The sequence below is a fragment of the Equus przewalskii genome, chromosome 1, assembly GCF_037783145.1.
Source record: "Equus przewalskii isolate Varuska chromosome 1, EquPr2, whole genome shotgun sequence".
In the NCBI taxonomy this organism is placed as follows: domain Eukaryota; kingdom Metazoa; phylum Chordata; class Mammalia; order Perissodactyla; family Equidae; genus Equus; species Equus przewalskii.
This window is the reverse complement of record NC_091831.1, coordinates 105,827,832-105,834,797: the sequence shown is the minus strand read 5'-3', so window position 1 is coordinate 105,834,797 and position 6,966 is coordinate 105,827,832. Positions and strand designations below refer to the sequence as shown.

The 6,966-nt window shown below is 42.7% G+C and overlaps 1 long non-coding RNA gene across 1 annotated transcript; it reads right to left on the bottom strand.

Annotated features, from left to right (window-relative positions):
- Positions 1 to 218: 218 nt before the first annotated feature.
- On the bottom strand, positions 219 to 6,407 carry LOC139083462 (uncharacterized). The gene is made up of 3 exons (XR_011540180.1): positions 5,350 to 6,407; positions 3,614 to 5,319; positions 219 to 2,138 (listed from the first exon to the last, which is right to left on the bottom strand). It is a non-coding gene; the product is annotated as an uncharacterized lncRNA (long non-coding RNA).
- Between the last annotated feature and the right edge of the window lie 559 nt (positions 6,408 to 6,966).

Below are 6,966 nucleotides of genomic sequence, written 5' to 3'. Positions count from 1 at the left end.
GGCATGCTGCCACAGCATGGCTTGATGAGCAGTGCTAGGTCCAGGCCTGGGATCCCAACTTGTGAACCCTGGGCTGCTGAAGCGGAGCCCATGAACCCAACCACTATGCCACCAGGCCAGCCCCTTGGCAATTTTTTTAAAAACTAAAAATGTAACCACCATATGAACCATCAATTGCAGTCTTCCCTGAGAAATGGAAACTTATGTTCACACAAAAATCTATACACGAACATTCACAGCAGATTTATTCATCATAACTCCAAACTGTAAACAATTCATTGGTCCTTCAATGGGTGAGTGGTTAAACAAACTAGTACATCCATACCATAGAATTCTATTCAACAATAAAAAGGACTGAACTATTGATATATGCAACAACTAGGATAGATCTTGAAGGAATTATGCTGAGTGAAAAAAAAACTCCAAAAGCTGTGTATTAAATTCTTTCATATAATATTAAATTAATGTAATTATAGGCATGGGAAACAAATTCATGATTTCTAGGAGTTAGGGTTTCTGGGGAGAGGTGGCCATAAAATGGTAGCCCAGGGGAGACTTATGGTGAAGCAACAGTTTTAGATCTTGACTGTGATGATAGTTGCACAAAGCTACACATGTAACAAAATTGCACAGAACACGCACACAAATGAGCGCATATACAGCTGATGAAATCTGAATAAACTCTGTGGGTTGTACTAAGGTCAATTGCATGGTTTTGATATTGTACTATAGTTATGCAAAATCCTATCTTTAGGGGTACAGGGTGCTCATGACCTACTGTATATTTTTTTCTAACTTCCTGTGAATCTATAATTATTTCAAAATTAAAACTTTGTTTATAAATTTCCTTATCAAATAATTTCAACCTCTGTGTCATCTCAGTATTAGCATTGTTGCTTGTCTTTCCTCATTCAAGTTGAGATTTTCCTGACAAGCGATTTTTTATTATATCCCGAACACTTTGGGTATTGTGTTCTGAGACTCTGGATCTTATTTAGATCTTCTGTTTTGCCAGTGCCTCCTTACTGCCCAGTGGAGGTGGAAGTCCAGTTTCCCCACTTTGACTCCATTGATGCCCAGGGGCAGAAGGGTGCCTTGTTACTGCTGGGTGGAGGTGGGAGCTCAGGCTCCCCACTAGATGTATGCTGATACACTGACACCACCCTGGACTGTAGGGGCACCTCATTGCTTCCCCACTTGGCTTCCACAGACACTGCAGAGTGAGATGAGGACTCGTTATCATCAGAAGCTGAAAGTCTCAGCTCCCGCCCTGGGTTTCCTCTGACACAAGCCCAGCGTGGGGAGGGAGCAATGTGCTGGTGAAAATCTAGACTCCTCCACTTATTTTTTGCTGACAGAAGTGGGGGTGAGTCTGTAGTTTTTTCCATGGTGTTTGGAATAGAGAAATTATTGTCAAAATTTTCTGTCTTGCTAAGCTCCCCTTCCTAGTCTTTTGGACAAAGAGAGCCATCTTTCTGGAGGGCTGTCTGTGCCCATCGGTATTTCTGGTTTGCCAGCCTCTCTAGCACCCAGTCTTGGATATATGACAGAGAAAGAAAACCCAAGGAGCTCACCCCTGTGTTGTTCTTTGGGTCCTGAGGTCCCTAGGCAGCCTGTCTTCTTTTCTCCATATCTCAGTGTCTTCTTATGCTTGTTTGATGTATATTATCCAGGGTTTTAAACTGTACTAAGTGGGAAGAATAAGAAGTATAGCATTTACTCTATCTTGTCCAGAAGTCTTTTATATTAATAAGTTTATTCCATTTATATTTATTGATATAATACTTATATTTGCTCTAAATTCTCTCATCTTATTTTCAGTTTTTAATTTTTCTATCGGGATTATTTTGTGCTGCATGTGGGCATGTGTTTTCCTTCTGCTAATTTGGAAGCTTTACAGTTGTGTTAGATTTCCTAAGGGTTATCTTTATACATATTATATGGGAGGTGATCTTTTCAGGTATTGACAAGAGTCTCCTCGTTTTCAGTCTTGTTAGAGTTCTGGCTCACACCAGGGAGCTGGAGGGAGCCTGCCTGCTCAGGACGGCCCAGACCACAGGCTGCAGGGTAACATTTGGCTCCCTGAAGAAGATTGGTCCTTCCTTTTTCCATGTGAAGTGTCTTCATATACAGAGTGGCTGAGAAAGAGAAGGAGAATCGGTTCAAGTTCCTAATATGGAATCCTTGGTTTCTACCTAACTGGGGAGGTGCTCCTTTGGAAAAAAAGGGCATAATTGGAGTCGGCTGACATGATATATTTTTTAAATAGTATAAATTGGCTATTTTTCTTATATTTTGCTCAATCTTCAACTATCAGGAATACTTCTGAGCAACTAGGTTTGATTTTCTATTGGAAACCCCATATGTTGTTCTGCAGTTGCAGAGGGGAAACCAAAGCCTGGGGATTCCCACTGACTCTGTGGGGAGCTGGTTCCCCGCACTTCCCACTGACTCTGGGGAAGTCAACACTTGGTCTTTTCTTTTTCCACTATCCCCTCCAACAAGACGGTTTTGTTGAGCTTTGCTTTCTGTATCTGGCAGTAGGAAAACATCAGGTCATTGCTGAGAATCACTGGAGGAGCGGATTTTTAAATGAGAAAACCAAAGCCCAGCTAGGAGAAGGGACTTGCTTAGTACTCCTGTCACCCTTGGTCCCTTCTAGGCACCCTCCTTTATCTTTTGGTAAAGGACTCAGCCCCTTGCTATAGCAGCAGGGGCCTGGCCAGAACACAGGATTGGTGGGGTCTATGCAAAGTGGTTGAAGTTTTCCCACTTAAAATTTGAAAGGCAACCCCCACACCTCCCCCTCTAGAACTTGGCTCTGAATCCCCACACTGTAAGCAGTCTTCTTCCTTTGGCAGTTTTCTTGGCTCTCTGCCCTACCCCATCCCCAGTGACAGCCATATCCCCCCAGACCCTCATCTGCTGGCATCCCTCAGTCCCTGTGACCAGCCACGGCTCAGCCCCAGAACCTATGAGCAAGTAAGTGACTCAGCCTCTCTCATGCAGGGAACAAAGGCTTCTGGTCCAGAGAATGTTAGGCAGCGGATGAGTAAATTTGTTCTGGTCCCACTGAAGTAGAGATCCCCGACTCCTGGGCTGTTGTCTCAGCTGCTTCCCCACACACAACGTATTGCTTTAAATAAGCCCTTTGCCAAGTTGCCAAATTCTCCTTTGTCCTTATGAATGAAACCTTCCCCAAGGTGACCCTCAAGTTCCTGTTAAGGAGAAGAGGGGGGGAAAAAGACAAAATCCACAAGTATTTAAAGAGAGAAAGAGAAGTAGGCAACAAAGAGAGAAGTAAATGAAAGAGCCTTGACCAGGACTGCTCTGGGCAGACATCTATCCCTGGGCAGCTGCCTTGGGTACCCAGCAATTAGTCTGGGATTTGGGACAAAAGGGCTTGAGATCCTTGGCCAGCTGTTCTTCCCAGTTGGGCATCACCTTGCATGTCCTCTTCCCACTGGTCTCTGTGGGTGGTGGAAAGGTCCCCTGGAACTCACTGCTACCAGGCCTGCCTTGCCATTTGGGACAACTGACAGGTACCCAGGGCCTGTAGTTGGTCTTTCATGGGCACACAATCTCTTTATAACTGTGATGTCAGTGAACGAACCGAGTGATAAGCAGGACCTCCTGGGCCACATCCCTGGGCTTCTTCTGTAGCAGCCCCATCGGATTGAAACAGATGTGGTAGAGCCATTGTGGAGCAGACATGGAGCGTGCATGCATCCTCCCCGTCCGCAGAGGTTGCTGGGTTGGGGCTTAACGTCTCTTCTTATCTTAGGCTTTCTGGTGTTGCTGTTCTGAGGGAGGAGAAGGGGAAGGCCTTGGTAACATTTATATTGGGGTCCAAGAATATGAACTTGATCTTGGAAGACAGAGCTCAGTGCTTCTTATCCTAGGCTGCCAATACCACTTAAGGGTCCAGATACTTCCAGACTTTGTATCCTACATGCTCATGATCAGGAGCCCTTAGCCCAGACCCAGCTGAGTCATTCTTTGCAGAAGCAGAAGAATCCGTCCCCTTGGGCATCCAGAGACAGCCACAATGGGGTCAGGTCAGGGATCAGAGGGCAACAAGTCAGATGGCAAGTCGTCCAGGGAAACTCAATAGACTGTGTATGGTGGTCAAATAGGCAGAGTGTGGGAAGGCCAGGCCCATGAGCAGGAGTGTTGCTTGGAATTTGTTACGAAGGTTAAAGTACTGAAGCTGTAGGTAACTTTATTTAAAGAAAGAGTGGATTCAAAATTATTTATATAATATCACCTATGATATTTTGTATAATTTCATCCAAATGATGAATTCCATTTCATCAGTCTTCGGACAAGGAGATGCGCTGGTGAGGAGCTAGGTGAAATGCAGAGAGGATGGTGTCTGGAGCCAGGCAGCCCGATGTTGGAGTCACAGCACGCCACTTATGAGATATGCAACCTGGGGTAGCTTCTTCATCCATCTGAGCCTCTACTTCCTTATTTGCAAGAATAATGTCTTCCTCTGCGGGATGTTGTGAAGATTAAATATCTATTTTGAAGCACCTGACACAGATAGAGTACTCAGCAAATACCATCTTCATTTCCAAAATACAGGCCAAAGTCTTCCAACTTGTAAATGGCAGAGCTTACACTTAAATCTGCACTTTTGGCTGATCTCCAATAAACATGCTCTTTGCATTGATGTGATTAAAACATACTTATTGAGGCCCAGTGTGTGCCAGTCCAAGGGGTTAAAATGTAAAACAAGACACACCCCATCTCTGCTCCTGCTGAGTCTGGTGGGCAAGGGACACAGAAATGTGTATCAGTCAAGCTCAGTCAGGAAAACAGAAGTCATACTAGATATTTCAGACAGAGGGAATTTAAAGCAGGGAATTGGCTAAATAAGTGTAGAAGGGCTGAGAAAAGCCGAAAGGGAGCACTGAGTTATGCAGAGATAACCGCAGGAAGCAGAGGTGAAGGCTTTTCCAGAATGTAGGTGCTTGGAGGAGAGGCCCCATGGGACTAAGGCATGGCTTCCTGGGGAATTGGCTTTGCACATCTGGCCCCCAAACTCTATGTAGTTGACAGGGCCTGGTAGCTGCTGCTCCCACTGAGGAGAGGAGGGCTCTGCGGCTGGTGCTTGGATCTCTGAGAAGGGGACACAGACGAGTGGGTGCTGGGACCTGTGAAGAGTAAGCCCAGGCTGGCAGGTGAAAGAGGCAGAGGGCTGGCACTCTGTTTCTGAAAGGGGCACCACCTGGTTGTTGTTGGCATCTCCGAGGGGCTCAGGTGAATTCGGTGCTGGGAGTGAGGGCCACGGCTGTCAGCTGCTGCCAATAGAAGCTGGAAAGCAGGAAGAAACTCCCTTCTCACTTCCTTCTGCGTTCCCGTGCCTCACTAACTGTTCACATCGGCAAACTTAATGGAAAGCCAACTGGTGAGGGGGTCTGGAGACCCAGCCCCAGCACCATGAGGCACCACGAGCTTAGAGGGGGATTTGGAGCTGAGAGATAATAGGTAAATAATTAGCAGTCTATCCCTTCGACAACTTAGCACCCACACATACCCTTTACACATATTTAAAATTCTGTACAACAATAGCAACATCATGCTTCTGCCTCACAAGATGCAATCAGAGAAGAAGAAATAAAAATTAGTATAAACACACACACACACAGCAAGCGAGGAAGACGTAAACACAGTCCTATAATCCTTATTACAGTGTCTGGCCATGGAACTATTATTTATAATTTACAATTTCTTAACTTGGGGTGTTTATCTCTTTCTGTATTCTCTGGAAGAATGTGTGGGAGATCGGCATTGGACCTCTCTCAGGATGTCTCTTGGGGTGCTTCTGTAAAGCTCCCTAGACTTGGCTTATTCTCCTAGAAGGGTTTTAAATAATGGATTCAATTTCTTTAATAATTATCAAACTCCCCAAATGTTAACGTATTAGTGTGTCAGAGTTGTATTTTACTAGTAATTTGTCCATTTCATTTAAATTTTCAGATTATTGGCCTAAAGAAGTTCACAGTATCCTCCTAGGATCCTTTTTAAGTCCATAGGACTGTAGTGATAGCTCTTTTTCAACTTGATAATAGTTATTTATGTCCTTTTTTTTCTTGATGAATCTTCCAGGGGTTTATCAATGTTTCTAGTCTTTTCAAAGAATCGACTTTTAGCTTTATTGATTGTCTATAATCTATATATGTTTCTATTTCATTAATTTCTGCTATTATCTTTATAATTCCTTCTTATAGCTGTTTGGGTTCTAAGCTTTTATTCTTTTTCTAACATTTTGATATGGGTGTTTATAGATTTTGTTCAGCCTTTCTTCTGTTCTAATATAAAGGCTATAAATTCTCCCTTTAATCAGGGCTTTAGTTACATCAGAGAAATTTTAATACATAGTATTCTCATTGTCATTTAATTTAAAATTTCCATTATGATTTCAATTTGACCCATAGGTTATTCAAAGGTGTATCTCTTAATTTCTAAACCTCTTTAAATTTTCTAGTAATACTTTTGTTGTCAATTTCTAGCTGAATTGCACTGTGATCAGAAATCCTACTCTGTATTAGTTAGAGTCAAGATTGGGGTCTGAATTAAATAATCCTATAACTATATAACAATGAAATTATTAATTAAAACCATCCCACAAAGAACACTGCAGATCCAATGGTTTCATTGGTGAATTCTACCAAAAAATAAATAATGCCAGTCAATATATGCTCTCAGAGAAAATAGAAAAAGAGGAATCACTTCCCAACTTACCTTATGAGACCATAATAATCTTGATTATCTCACAACAACATCGTGAGAAAGAAAAATTACAGACCAATCTTGTTTATGAACATGGATATTAAAATTCTGAACAAATTATGAGCAGAGTCCAAAATATATTTAAAAATACATCATACTAAGTTAAGTTTATTCTAGAAAAGCAAGGCTGGTTTAACTTAAAAAAATTAATGTTCAACAAATGGTAGT